This window comes from Bos javanicus, chromosome 9 (assembly GCF_032452875.1).
Source record: "Bos javanicus breed banteng chromosome 9, ARS-OSU_banteng_1.0, whole genome shotgun sequence".
Classification (NCBI taxonomy): Eukaryota; Metazoa; Chordata; class Mammalia; order Artiodactyla; family Bovidae; genus Bos; species Bos javanicus.
This window is the reverse complement of record NC_083876.1, coordinates 49,090,200-49,105,837: the sequence shown is the minus strand read 5'-3', so window position 1 is coordinate 49,105,837 and position 15,638 is coordinate 49,090,200.

Sequence of the window (15,638 nt, the reverse complement as noted above, 5' to 3'; positions counted from 1 at the left end):
GTTTTAGGAGTTCACATGACAGATTGTTCTCATCACAGTTTCAGAGACTTAAGGGATAAGAAGGAAATTGAAAATAGACTGTGTTTAGAATTGCCCTGTCCAGTAGGGTAGCCACTAGCCAAATATAAATTCGTATACTTGTAATGCGCTTTCCTGGTAGCTCAGGTGTAAAAGAATCTGCCTGCAATGCAAGAGACCACAGTTCAATTCCTAGGTCAGGAAGATCCCCTGAAGAAGGGATAGGCTACCCACTCTAGTATTCTTGGGCTTTCCTGATGGCTCAGTTGGTAAAGACTCCACTTGCAATGCAGGAGACCTGGGTTCGATCGCTGGGTTGGGAAGATCCCCTGGAGAAGAGAACGGCTTCCCACTCCAGCATTCTGGCCCCGAGAATTCCATGGACTGTATAGTCCATGGGGTAGCAAAAAGTGGGACAGGACTGAGCAACTTTCACTATCATACTTGTAGCTAGTCCAATTTCAGAAATACAGTTAAGTGTGAAATACACATCAGATTTTAAAGACTTAGTACAAAGAAAAAGCGTAAAATAGCGTAATTCTTTCACTAATGATGTGTTGAAATAATATTTGGTAGATAATTGAGTTAAATTTCACTTGTTCAATTTTACTTTTTAATCTACTTACTAGAAAAATTTTAAATTACATGAGTCACTTGCATCGTTTACTTGCATCTTATTCTATTAGATAGTCCTGATCTAGAAGGAAATATACTTCATTGAACTTTAAGAACTGTCTTTGTATTCTTAATAGTCCCTGGGGGAATTTTCTGAAACATTAATGGAAAGACAGTCTGATGACAAAGATTCCTGATGAAGAGAAGGAACACTGTCCATAAAATATACCTTGAGCAAAGGTAAGGAAACAAGAGTGCAGACGCATTCTTTGGTGAGTAAAATGTTTGTCCATGATAGAAGGTTCTTATTAGAAGATAGTGACGAATAAAGTCAGAACTAGCTAGAAAACTGTCTATAAAGAGAGACTCAATTTTAAATTTAAGGGATTTAGTTCTATTGGCAATCAGGATTTGGCAGTTTCAAAATGGGATTGTAAGATTATCTTGGCAATATTGAGTATGCTGCTGCTGCTGGTAAGTCGTGTCAGTCGTGTCCGACTCTGTTTGACCCCGTAGACGGCAGCCCACCAGGCTCCTCTGTCCCTAGGATTCTCCAGGGAAGAACACTGTAGTGGGTTGCCATTTCCTGCTCCAATGCATGAAAGTGAAAAGTGAAAGTGAAGTCGCTCAGTCGTGTCCGACTCCTAGCGACCCCATGGACTGCAGCCTACCAAGCTCCTCCATCCATGGGATTTTCCAGGCAAGAGCACTGGAGTGGGCTGCCATTGCCTTCTCCGAATATTGAGTGTAGTGGGTTAAAATTAACGGATGATTGGGAGACCAGTTAAAACTCATTGTACTTAACAATGTATTATACCAAAAACTGTTCAGTAGAGGGTTGATTTAAATAAATTATGGCACATCTGTAAATAAAGTGAAATCTGTATTGTTTGATATGGAAACATATTAAGATGTACAGCTGAGTAAATAGTTTTCAAAACAATATATGTACAATATGAACCCATATGGGGGCTTCCCTGGTAGCTCAGCAGCAGATAATCCACCTGCCAATGCAGGAGACATGGGTTTGATCCCTGGGTCAGGGAAAATCTCCTGGAGAAGTAAATGGCAACCCAGTCCAGCATTCTTTCATGGAGAATATCGTGGACAGAGGAGCCTGGCAGGCCTCAGTCCATGGGGTTGCAAAAGAGTCAGACACAACTTAGCGACTAAACAGCAACAATACAATGAACCCATATATGTAAAATTATATATGTGATGTATGTAATTATGCAATTTAACCAAAATTACCTTAATTATTCCAAAAGTGTCTCAAAAGTAAAATCTCAGGGTGGGATGTTTCCAACATATTTTCAGTAGCTCAACAAAGTCATTCATGTTTTTAGCCCTCTCGTGTCTATGTTCCATCATATTAGCATGTTAGCCTTTCATTCTCAGCCTTGTCACCTCCTGGGTTGTCGGGATGGGTTAATAAGCTGCAGACTCATTTTCAGCCAGTCAATCTCTTAGTATCTCAATATGTAAGACCAGTAAGTCTGTTCAGCTCACCAGTGCCCCACAGCCTTACCTTATATGCCTTTTTGCTTTTACTGTTCTCAGTCCAGTGTCCAGCTGTCCTCCTTACTCCAGTTTGTGACATTGGATCTTAAAATTCCATCTGTGTTGGACCCCAGTGCGGCTCCCTACCTGGAGCTGACACTTAGCTGCTGGGCAATACTGATTAAGAAAAGACTCAATTCTAAAATAAGCCTCCCTAAACTTTTTGATGAACTATGTTGGGAAGGAAAAATGGATCACTACCGTGGCAGACTATTGGTTGCCTATGTAGACTCCATTTTTGTCCTCTTTCTTAATAAAATGAATTTGTTATCGTTCCAAAACTAAAGAAATGTGAGCTTCTCCCGTTACACTGGTAGTAATTCTATTTCCCTTTAAATAAGACTGTTGTAGAGGGCTTCCCTGGTGGTTCAGTGGTTAACAATCCACCTGCCAATGCAGGAGACATGGGTTTGATCCCTAATTTGGGAAGATCCCACATGACTCATAGAAACTAAGCCCGTGAGCCACCACTATTCAGCCTGTGCTCTAGAGCTTGGAAACTGCAACTTCTGAGCTCAAGTGCAGCAACTATTGAAGCCTGCGTACCCTAGAACCCCTGCCCCTCAACAAGAAAAGCCACTGCAATGAGAAGCCCAAGCACTGCAACCAGAGAGTAGCCCCCACTCTCTGCAACTAGAGAAAAGTCTCCACAGCATTGAAGACAAAACTCAGCCAAAATAAATAAATAAATAATTTTTAAAAAAAAAAAAGAATGTTGTAGAGATGGTCCTGTGACCAAACTAGGGAGGATTCTGCAATATGTTTTACCCAAATGGCAAAATAGGTGCTTATAAAATATAGAGTTATTCTTGGGTTTCTGTTCAAGATGATTGACTTGGCATGTAATCTGCTAGCTAGTCTATCCTAGACATTACTGAAATAAAAATGTAGAAGTAGAAAAACCAAAGAATAAAGATATGTGTTTGTATGTACGTGCTTAAGTTAGGAGAGGACAGTAGGTAGCAAAGGGGAGAAAACTAAATGAAATTTCAACAGTTTCCTGGGTCACAGAACTACTAGTAATAACACCCAAAGCCATTGCCTGACAAAATATAGTGAAGACGCTACAGAAGAGTTGGTTGGAGGCATGGCACAGGGCAGAACTGAAAATAAGGGCTGAAAATGGAGATAACCTTCTAAATATGGTACAACTGAATCAACACCACACACATTTCCTTCTCTCATCTATGCACACAGAGAGCAGGCAAAGACACATCTACCAGCAGACAAAAAGAAAAACCAAAAGACCCCAAAATCTCCTTCAAATTAATTGTACAAATTACAGAGAAGATGTGAGGACTTTCATGTTAACAACTCAGAGCAAAACCACTGTCATTCTGGCATTCAGGGCCACCGTCCAGAAAAACCAGTTACTTGCCTCACAGTCAGAAAGTGAAGCCTGATATCTGGTATCCCTGGCCCTTCCTTATTCAACCTTGCTAATTATTCAGAATTTCCACACAAGAGAGAGAACTAGAAGAAACCCTACTTTCTAAAAGCAAAGGAAAACCACATCAATGACCAGCTGTTTGTATATAGGAACATACAATGAAGAATCAACAGGGAAATCAGGAAAATCAACATTGTGAAAGAGAAAGACAAAGAAAAACAGATACAGTAACTAATACCTAAGGAAGCAGTTAAAATTCAGGAAATAAAAAAAAAAAACATTTTTTTAAAGCACTCCACTTTATGTACCCCAGTTTCAGAATATACTGGATCTGTGAGATACAAAGTACTCTGAAAAAAAAGAGCAACCAAAGAATGAAATCGAGTTCTGAAATACTAAAAGCATGACTACTTAAATAAGAAAATTCATTGAAAGTATTGGAGATAAAAATCAAGGAAATCTAGACTATAAGATATAAAGACATAAACGGAAAATATGAGAAAAATTAAAGAGTTGTGGAAAGCCAATCCAACTGACTAACCCTGAATCAGTAGAAGAGAAAGAGATTTCTTTTAACTGAAGAAAAAAATCAAGAATAAAAACTAGGAGAGACTTCCCTGGTAGTTCAGTGCTTAAGAATCTGCCTTCCAATGCAGGGGATATGGGTTTGATCCCTGCTCCGGCACCTAAGATCCCACATGCCATAGAGCAACTAAGCCCATGTGCTGCAACTACAACCTGACAAGGTCAAAAATAAATGAGTAAATAGGATCTTTTTTTTAAAAAGAGGGGAAAAAATAAAAACTAAAAATACTAATAATAAACCTGCAAAATTTCTAAACATAAAAGACATTTTACTAACAAAGGAATAAATATGAGACCTCTTCAGCAGCATTGGATCTAAAAGACAAAATTTAAATGGCAGATATTTTTCAGTCTAGAGCTCTGTACACATTCAAATTATTAATGAACTATAAGAGCAAAAGTAATTTTCAGATCAGCAAGAATGCAGAACTACAGGATACTTTCCCCCCGTGTGATCTTTTAGAAAGTGATCTCCCATATATTCCAGCAAAATAAAGGCAAAAACCAAGAGGAAACCATGGAATTCTGGAAAAAGTGTATCACTCCTAGACAAAGGCAAAGAAAAAATCACAGAAGAGGGCTGTGCATCAAGCCTAGAGAGAAAGCCATGTAGATGGGATCAAGAAGAAGGGTTCAAGGAGCAAGGTCTTAATGGAGAAAATGCTGGGGCGGGGGAGGAGTGCTAGACGGGGCAGTCAATAGAACAGATGACGCATGTGTACCAAGTCACTTCAATCGTGTCTGACTCTTTGAGACCCAATGGACTGTAGCCCGCCAGGCTCCTCTGTCCATTGCATTCTCCAGGCAAGAATACTGGAGTGGGTTGCCATGCCCTCCTCCAGGGGATCTTCCCAACCCAGGGACCCATATCTCTTACACCTCCTACATTGGTAAAATAAGGGATTTGAAAATAAGTGAAGGTGTAGTAAATGAAATGGTGCCATGATAAAATGTAGACAGGGGTAGTTCCTTAAAGGAAATTAAAAAAAATTATTATCAGGAAAAGGGTCATTTCAGAATGTATCCATTATATCAATATTGAGAGGGAGAAGAGAGCTAGCAAAGAAGAAGAGTGGTGAAAGAGATAAGTGATAAGCAAAGACATATAAAATTATTATTTTTTAAAAGTCATCAACAAGGTTAATTCCTACTCCAAAGTCAAGGGGAGTATACACTGAGTAAATGTCTGTGGAGATTTAGGAGACTGATGAATTGGAAACATTTTTAGTAAAAAGATGGAATCATATAGCAAATCTAAGTGAGTAAAAGAGAAGTGAGAAAATAAAAACTTTGATGATAATCATTTTTGTCCTAAAAAGTCAACACAATACATGAAGAAATATTAGGGTCTGAGAAAGACTTTTGTCTGTGTGTGTTTTTTAGATAGAAGAGTAGAGGCAGGGATTGGTGGAGGGAAGGAACCTCCAAAAAAGAGATAAGCAAAGAAGGAGATAATTGGGTGAAGGCAGACAAAGATGCCCTGAAGACCATGGGGGAGGTTATACTTAATTTTGGTAGAAGGACATTTTTCTGTGAGATAGACCAGAACTAGAGGATTGACTTCACTTTCACTTTTCACTTTCATGCATTGGAGAAGGAAATGGCAACCCACTCCAGTGTTCTTGCCTGGAGAATCCCAGGGACGGGGAAGCCTGGTGGGCTGCCGTCTATGGGATCGCACAGAATCGGACACGACTGAAGCGACTTAGCAGCAGCAACAGAGAATCCTGGAATATATAGGAATACATTTAAGGTATTGAGATATGTGGACTTCCCAGGTGGCCCTAGTGGTAAAGAACCTGCCTGCCAATTCAGGAGACAAAAGAGACATGATTTCAATCCCTGGGTTGGGAAGATGCCCTGGAGGAGGGCATGGCAACTCACTCCAGAATGCTTGCCTGTGGAATGCTGTGGACAGAGGAGCCTGGCAGGCTACAGTCCATAGGGTCACAAAGAGTCGGATATGACTGAAGCACCTTAACACATAGGCACACTGAGATATGTATAGCTATAGAAATTTCAAACTTGAATATACAAAGTGAAAGTTATTCATCTTTTGGCAGCCTTAAAATTATGAATTCTTTGGTAGATGAATATATTTAATTGCTTTATAATAACATACATTAAATTTTCATAAAATATTACTAAATGCCGGGTTAACACCATTTCAAGGATGTAGTCAAGGTTAGATATTAAAAAGCAACACTATTCAGTCACTATAAAAATATGTAATGAGAACTACTATTCACACAGTTCTTATTGGCTACTTTAACTTGATATCCAATTGGTTGCCCAAATGCCAAGAGACACCCCATGATAAGTGTGAGTATATGTTTTAGGGAAAAATGATTAGGGGTATTTAGCTCCAAAACTAATCATTTTTAATTAGTGCTTTGATAGCAGAAGCTAGGTCTGTTTTTTTCATGCAAGCCAATGATCCAGCCAAAATTTGGGGCTGAAGCATATTTATTCCTGAAAGCACTGTGTGGGAAGGGAAGATTTATTCTGTGCCAACTGTTACCATTCTATGATTATTCCCATTGATAAGGTAGGAAATTGGTTAAGCTATATATAATGAGCTTCCCTGTGTCTCAGATGGTAAAAAAATCCACCTGCAATGCAAGAGACCTGGGTCTGATCCCTGGATTGGGAAGATCCCCTGGAGGAGCGCATGACAACTCACTCCAATATTCTTGCCTGGAGAATCCCCATGAACAGAGGAGCCTGGCAGGCTACAGTGCATGGGATCGCAAAGAGCTGGACACAATTAAGCAACTAAACACAGCACAGCACGATGAGACCCAAGTGGTTCAGTGGTAGAGAATTCAGCTGTCAATGCAGGAGACATGGGTTTGATCCCTGGGTCAGGAAGATCCCCTAGAGAAGGAAATGGCAGCCAACTCTAGTTTTCTTGCCTGGGAGATGCCATGGACAGTGGAGCCTGGTGGGCTACAGTTCATAGGATCACAAAGAGTCAGACATGACTTAGGGACTAAACAACAATAAATAATAGATACCTCATGTACAGAATGCATGAGTGATCCTAAACTGTTAAGCTTTCTTTCTCAGTTTTCATCCAGGGACGCAGGCACCTTCTCATCACTCTGCCCTTTCTAGGGTGTTGTCCTCATTTAATAGTGCAAGATGACTCCTACTCATATTCCAAGTAGCAGCCCAAAGGAAGAGAAGGAACCCAACGACATCCCTTTGGGAACTGAAAGTATGCTTGTCACTCACAGTCACATGACCTACTTAGTTGCAAGGGAAGCTGTAAAATGTAGTTTTTATTTCAGGTGACTCAGTCCTAAATTGAAAAATCAGGAGGTAAGAAATATTTGGAGAAAAATGTTTCATCCAGAATGCGTTTCCTTCTCAATTAAAGCAAATATACTTGTATTAAACAGATGAGAATAACCTCTCTTCCCTTATCAGAACTGAGCCACAGAGAACAGAATAGAATGTCAGGAATAACTTTTATCTCTTTCTAGCACTTAAAAAGTGAGCTAGTGAAAAAAAATGGGAAAATGAAATCCTGATTACATTACTACATTAAGGATCAGTTTTTCCTGAAGTTTAAACTATTCTTCAGTTCAGTTCAGTTCAGTCGCGCAGTCATGTCCGACTCTTTGCGACCCCATGAATCGCAGCATGCTAGGCCTCCCTGTCCATCAAAAACTCCCAGAGTTCACCCAAACTCATGTCCATCGAGTCAGTGATGCCATTCAGCCATCTCATCCTCTGTCGTCCCCTTCTCCTCCTGCCCCCAATCCCTCCCAGCATCAGAGTCTTTTCCAATGAGTCAACGCTTCGCATGAGGTGGCCAAAGTACTGGAGTTTCAGCCTCAGTATCAGTCCTTCCAATGAACACCCAGGACTGATCTCCTTTAGGATGGACTGGTTGGATCTCCTTGCAGTCCAAGGGACTCGCAAGAGTCTTCTCTAACACCACAGTTCAAAAGCATTAATTCTTCAGCGCTCAGCTTTCTTCATAGTCCAACTCTCATATCCATACATGACCACAGGAAAAACCATAACCTTGACTAGACAGACCTTTGTTGGCAAAGTAATGTCTTTGCTTTTGAATATGCTATCTAGGTTGGTCATAACTTTCCTTCCAAGGAGTAAGCGTCTTTTAATTTCATGGCTGCAATCACCATCTGCAGTGATTTTGGAGACCAAAAAAAGAAAGTCTGACACTGTTTCCACGATTTCCCCATCTATTTCCCATGAAGTGATGGGACCAGATGCCATGATATTAGTTTTCTGAATGTTGAGCTTTAAGCCAACTTTTTCACACTCCTCTTTCACTTTCATCAAGAGGCTTTTAAATTCCTCTTCACTTTCTGCCATAAGGGTGGTGTCATCTGCATATCTGAGGTTATTGACACTTCTCCTGGAAATCTTGATTCCAGCTTGTGCTTCTTCCAGTCCACAATTTCTCATCATGTACTCTTCATATAAGTTAAATAAGCAGGGTGACAATATACAGCCTTGACATACTCCTTTTCCTATTTGCAACCAGTCTGTGGTTCCATGTCCAGTTCTAATTGTTGCTTCCTGAACTGCATATAGGTTTCTCAAGAGACAAGTCAGGTGGTCTGGTACTCCCATCTCTTTCAGAATTTTCCACAGTTTATTGTGATCCACACCGTCAAAGGCTTTGGCATAGTTAATAAAGCAGAAATAGATGTTTGTCTGGAACTCTCTTGCTTTTTCTATTATCCAGCGGATGTTGGCAATTTGATCTCTGGTTCCTCTGCCTTTTCTAAAACCAGCCTGAACATCAGGAAGTTCATGGTTCACGTATTGCTGAAGCCTGGCTTGGAGAATTTTGAGCATTACTTTACTAGTGTGTGAGATGAGTGCAATTGTGTGGTAGTTTGAGCATTCTTTGGCATTGCCTTTCTCTGGGATTGGAATGAAAACTGACCTTTTCCAGTCCTGTGGCCACTGCTGAGTTCTTCAAACTTGTTGGCATATTGAGTGCAGCATTTTCACAGCATCATCTTTCAGGATTTGAAATAGCTCAACTGTAATTCCATCACCTCCATTAGCTTTGTTTGTAGTGATGCTTCCTAAGGCCCACTTGACTTCACATTCCAGGATGTCTGGCTCTAGGTCAGTGATCACACCGTCGTGATTATCTTGGTCATGAAGACCTTTTTTTGTACAGTTCTTCTGTGTATTCTTGCCACCTCTTCTTAATATCTTCTGCTTCTGTTAGGTCCATACCATTTCTGTCCTTTATCGAGCCCATCTTTGCATGAAATGTTCCCTTGGTATCTCTAATTTTCTTGAAGAGATCCCTAGTCTTTCCCATTCTGTTGTTTTCCTCTAGTTCTTTGCATTGATCGCTGAGGAAGGCTTTCTTATCTCTTCTTGCTCTTCTTTGGAACTCTGCATTCAAATGTGAATATCTTTCCTCATCTCCTTTACTTTTCACTTCTCTTCTTTTCACAGCTATTTGTAAGGCCTCCTCAGACAGCCGTTTTGCTTTTTTGCATTTCTTTTCCATGGGGATGGTCTTGATCCCTGTCTCCTGTGCAATGTCACGAACCTCCATCCATAGTTCATCAGGCACTCTGTCTATCATATCTAGTCCCTTAAATCTATTTCTCACTTCCACTGTATAATCACAGCCTTGTCTAACTCAATGAAAGTAAGCCATGCCATGTTGGTTCACCCAAGACGGGTGGGTCATAGTGGAGAGATCTGACAGGATGTGGTCCACTGGAGAAGGGAATGGCAAACCACTTCAGTATTCTTGCCTTGAGAACCCCATGAACAGTGTGAAAAGGCAAAATGATAGGATACTGAAAGAGGAACTCCCCAGGTCAGTAGGTGCCCAATATGCTACAGGAGATCAGTGGAGAAATCACTCCAGAAAGAATGAAGGGATGGAGCCAAAGCAAAAAGAATACCCAGCTGTAGGTGTGACTGGTGATAGAAGCAAGGTCCGATGCTGTAAAGAGCAATATTGCATAGGAACCTGGAATGTCAGATCCATGAATCAAGGCAAATTGGAAGTGGTCAGACAGGAGATGGCAAGAGTGAATGTCAACATTCTAGGAATCAGCAAACTAAAATAGACTGGAATGGGTGAATTTAACTCAGATGACCATTATATCTACTACTGTGGGCAGGAATCCCTTAGAAGAAATGGAGTAGCCATCACTGTCAACAAAAGAGTCTGAAATGCAGTACTTAGATGCAATCTCAAAAACAACAGAATGATCTCTGTTCGTTTCCAAGGCAAACCATTCAATATCACGGTGATCCAAGCCTATGCCCCAACCAGTAATGCTGAAGAAGCTAAAGTTGAACGGTTCTATGAAAACCTACAAGACCTTTTAGAACTAACACCCAACAAAGATGTCCTTTTCATTATAGGGGACTGGAATGCAAAAGTAGGAAGTCAAGAAACACCTGGAGTAACAGGCAAATTTGGCCTTGGAATACGGAATGAAGCAAGTTGAAGGCTAATAGAGTTTTGCCAAGAGAACGCACTGGTCATAGCAAACACCCTCTTCCAACAACACAAGAGAAGACTCTACACATGGACATCACCAGATGGTCAACACCAAAATCAGATTGATTATATTCTTTGCAGCCAAAGATGGAGAAGCTCTATACAGTCAGCAAAAACAAGACCAGGAGCTGACTGTGGCTCAGACCATAAACTCCTTATTGCCAAATTCAGACTTAAGTTGAAGAAAGTAGGGAAAACCACTAGACCATTCAGGTATGACCTAAATTAAACTATTCTTAAGCATGTTTAATATGGTCAAAGTGAAGTTTTCATTCATTCTACATACACGTACTTCTACTTCTGCTTATTGACTATGCCAAAGCCTTTGACTGTGTGGATCACAATATACTGTGGAAAATTCTTAAAGAGATGGGGATACCAGACCACTTGACCTGCCTCTTGAGAAACCTATATGCAGGTCAAGAAGCAACAGTTAGAACTGGACATGGAACAACAGACTGGTTGCAAATAGGAAAAGGAGTATGTCAAGGCTGTATATTGTCACCCTGCTTATTTAACTTATATTAAGAGTACATCATGAGAAACACTGGGCAAGATGGAGCACAAGCTGTAATCAAGATTGCCAGGAGAAGTATCAATAACCTCAGAGATGCAGGTGACACCACCCTCATGGCAGAAAGTGAAGAAGAACTAAAGAGCCTCTTGATGAAAGTGAGAGGAGAGTGAAAAAGTTGGATTAAAACTCAACGTTCAGAAAACTAACATCATGGAATCTGGTCCCATCACTTTATGGCAAAAAGATGGGGAAACAGTGGAAACAGTGACAGACTTTACTTTTTGGTCTTCAAAATCACTGCAGATGATGACTGCATCTATGAAATTAAAAGATGCTTGCTCCTCAGAAGAAAAGCTATGACCAACCTAGACAACATATTAAAAAGCAGAGACATTACTTTACCAATGAAGGTCTGTCTGGTCGGAGCTATGTTTTTTCCAGTAGTCATGTATGGATTTAACTGTTGGACTATAAAGAAAGCTGAGCACTGAAGATTTGATGCTTTGGAACTATGGTGTTGGAGGAGACTCTAGAGAGCTCTTGGACTCCAAGTAGATCCAGCCAGTCCATCCTAAAGGAAATCAGTCCTGAATATTCATTGGAAGGACTGATGCTAAAGCTGAAACTCCAAAAGTTTGGCCACCTGATGCGAAAAGCTGACTCATTTGAAAAGACCCTAATGCTTGCAAATATTGAAGGCAGGAAGAGAAGGGGACAACAGAGGATGAGATGGTTGGATGACATCACCGACTCAGTGGATATGAGTTGAGTAAACGCCGGTAGTTGGTGATGGACAGGTAGGTGTGGCATGCTGCAGTCCATGGGGTAGCAAAGAGTTGGACACAACTGAGCAACTGAACCGAACTGAGCTGAACCTGAAAGTAATTAAGCATATATCACAAAACCCATACTTCACTGAGCAGTGTGAAAGGTCCCAAAGAAAAAATGTGATATGATCTCTAGTCTCAAGGAACTTAGAAGAATTTACAGTTTGGGTAGAAGACAAATTTAATACTCAAGACTATTCAGAAACAATTATGCCCTGAGTTGTATGATACTTACTTTATGAGTACAAAAGGAATTTAAAGTAAAGGTAGGCCATTCCTGGCTGCAGAACATTTTTGTTCTGCACAAAACCTTGTGAAAATAGTGAAAATTGAACTAGGCATATAAGAATAGCTGTAATTTATTTATAAAACCCTTTCATATGCAAAATCATAAAAGGTTTATTTGTAGGGTTAATCTTGGGGGAAAAAGACATGTTGAATTTAAAGTCCAAGCAGTTGCTGATAGTAGCATAAAGTCTAAAGATGACTAACTGAGTCATTTATAAGCAGTTATAGTTTCTGTTTTTTGCTTTATGATGTATCCACAAGTAATAACAGAATGCCTGACACAGAGATCTCAGATCAGATCAGATCAGATCAGTTGCTCAGTCGTGTCCGACTCTTTGTGACCCCATGAATCACAGCACGCCAGGCTTCCCTGTCCATCACCAACTCCCGGAGTTCACTCAGACTCACGTCCATCGAGTCGGTGATGCCATCCAGCCATCTCATCCTCTGTCGTCCCCTTCTCTTCCTGCCCCCAATCCCTCCCAGCATCAGGGTCTTTTCCAATGAATCAACTCTTCCCATGAGGTGGCCAAAGTACTGGAGTTTCAGCTTTAGCATCATTCCTTCCAAAGAAACCCCAGGGCTGATCTCCTTCAGAATGGACTGGTTGGATCTCCTTGCAGTCCAAGGGACTCTCAAGAGTCTTCTCCAACACCACAGTTCAAAAGCATCAATTCTTCGGTGCTCAGCCTTCTTCACAGTCCAACTCTCACATCCATACATGACCACAGGAAAACCCATAGCCTTGACTAGACGAACCTTGTTGGCAAAGTAATGTCTCTGCTTTTGAATATGTTATCTAGGTTGGTCATAACTTTCCTTCCAAGGAGTAAGCGTCTTTTAATTTCATGGCTGCAGTCACCATCTGTAGTGATTTTGGAGCCCAGAAAAATAAAGTCTGACACTGTTTCCACTGTTTCCCCATCTATTTCCCATAAAGTGGTGGGACTGGATGCCATGATCTTCGTTTTCTGAGTGTTGAGCTTTAAGCCAACTTTTTTACTCTCCACTTTCACTTTCATCAAGAGGCTTTTTAGTTCCTCTTCACTTTCTGCCATAAGGGTGGTATCATCTGCATATCTGAGGTTATTGATATTTCTCCCGGCAATCTTGATTCCAGCTTGTGTTTCTTCCAGTCCAGCGTTTCTCATGATGTACTCTGCATATAAGTTAAATAAACAGGGTGACAATATACAGCCTTGACATACTCCTTTTCCTATTTGCAACCAGTCTGTGGTTCCATGTCCAGTTCTAACTGTTGCTTCCTGACCTGCATACAAATTTCTCAAGAGGCAGATCAGGTGGTCTGGTATTCCCATCTCTTTCAGAATTTTCCACAGCTTATTGTGATCCACACAGTCAAAGGCTTTGGCATAGTCAATAAAGCAGAAATAGATGTTTTTCTGGAACTCTCTTGCTTTTTCTATTATCCAGCGGATGTTGGCAATTTGATCTCTGGTTCCTCTGCCTTTTCTGAAACCAGCCTGAACATCAGGAAGTTCATGGTTCACGTATTGCTGAAGCCTGGCTTGGAGAATTTTGAGCATTACTTTACTAGTGTGTGAGATGAGTGCAATTGTGCGGTAGTTTGAGCATTCTTTGGCATTGCCTTTCTCTGGGATTGGAATGAAAACTGACATTTTCCAGTCCTGTGGCCACTGCTGAGTTTTCCGAATTTGCTGGCATATAGAGTGCAGCATTTTCACAGCATCATCTTTCAGGATTTGGAATAGCTCAACTGGAATTCCATCACCTCCACTAGCTTTGTTCATAGTGATGCTTTCTAAGGCCCACTTGACTTCACATTCCAGGATGTCTGGCTCTAGGTCAGTCATCACACCATCGTGAATATCTGGGTCGTGAAGATCTTTTTGTACAGTTCTTCTGTGTATTCTTGCCATGTCTTCTTAATATCTTCTGAGATCTCAAGTATCTGTTAAATAAATACAATTTTCCTTTTACCCTCAGTGTTTCTTTTATTTTATAACTAAGGACTTAACATTTTTCTATTGAGGTATAGCTTTTTAAAAAATTGAAATGTACTAAAGTGTACAGATTTCTTTGGAAGGAATGATGCTAAAGCTGAAATTCCAGTACTTTGGCCACCTCATGCGAAGAGCTGACTCATTGGAAAAGACTCTGATGCTGGGAGGGATTGGGGGCAGGAGGAGAAGGGGATGATAGAGGATGAGATGGCTGGATGGCATCACTGACTCGATGGACATGAGTCTGAGTGAACTCCCGGAGTTAGTGATGGACAGGGAGGCCTGGCGTGCTGTGATTCATGGGGTTGCAGAGAGTCAGACACGACTCAGCGACTAAACTGAACTGAAAGTGTACAGATCTTAATTGTACAGTGCCATATACCACCTCATGTAACTACTTCCCAAATCAAGTTATAGAACATTCCTAACTCTCCAAATTACTCTATGACCCTCCCAGTCAACATTCGGTTCAGCTCATCCCACCCCAGCCACCCAAAGTAGCCACTATTCTGATTCCTATCAATAAAGATTATCTTCCTAGTTTTGAAATTCATATAAACAAAATAATATTTCACTCAACATTTTTTCAAGTTGTTGCTACCCTGGTCTTAATCTGTGTAGCTTGTTGAAACTTGAAAGAGATATTTCCACCCTCTAGTTTAAAGTCTTTTCTTATGGGAAAACCCCATAAAAGTATAGGAAAGGTGTTTATTAAGTGGTAATTTGCATTAGAGTTGTCATTAGTCTTTACACTTCAAAGACAGGTTGTGTTTACTCTAAGGGCAGGCACAGCCAGTGTAACTGGTACTTCCAAGATGACAATAAAGTTAACTTGCTGTGGCTTTTTACTCAGACAAATCTGGAAATCCCATATGAGAAGTTTAGGTCAATTACAAAGTTAGAGGTACAGGGCACAGGGAGGAAGGATGGAGGGGAGGGATAGTTAGGGAGTTGGGGATGGACATGTACACACTGCTATATTTTAAATGGATAATAACTAGCAAGGTCCCACTATCCTGCACATGAAACTCTGCTCAATATTATATGGCAGCCTGGATGGGAGGGGAATTTGGGGGAGAATGAATACGTGTATATGTATGGCTGAGTCCCTTTGCTGTGTACCTGAAACTATCCCAACATTGTTAATTGGCTACACCCCAATATAAAAAAAAAGTTAAAAAAATTTAGAGGCACAGTCCTTATACAAAACCACCCTCACTTCTGACACCAACTGCAAGTTTGCAAGGGTTTGAACGGGACCCCAACTACCTCAGTTTCAATAATTTGCTAGACAGACTCGTAAAACTCACTGAAAGCTGTCATG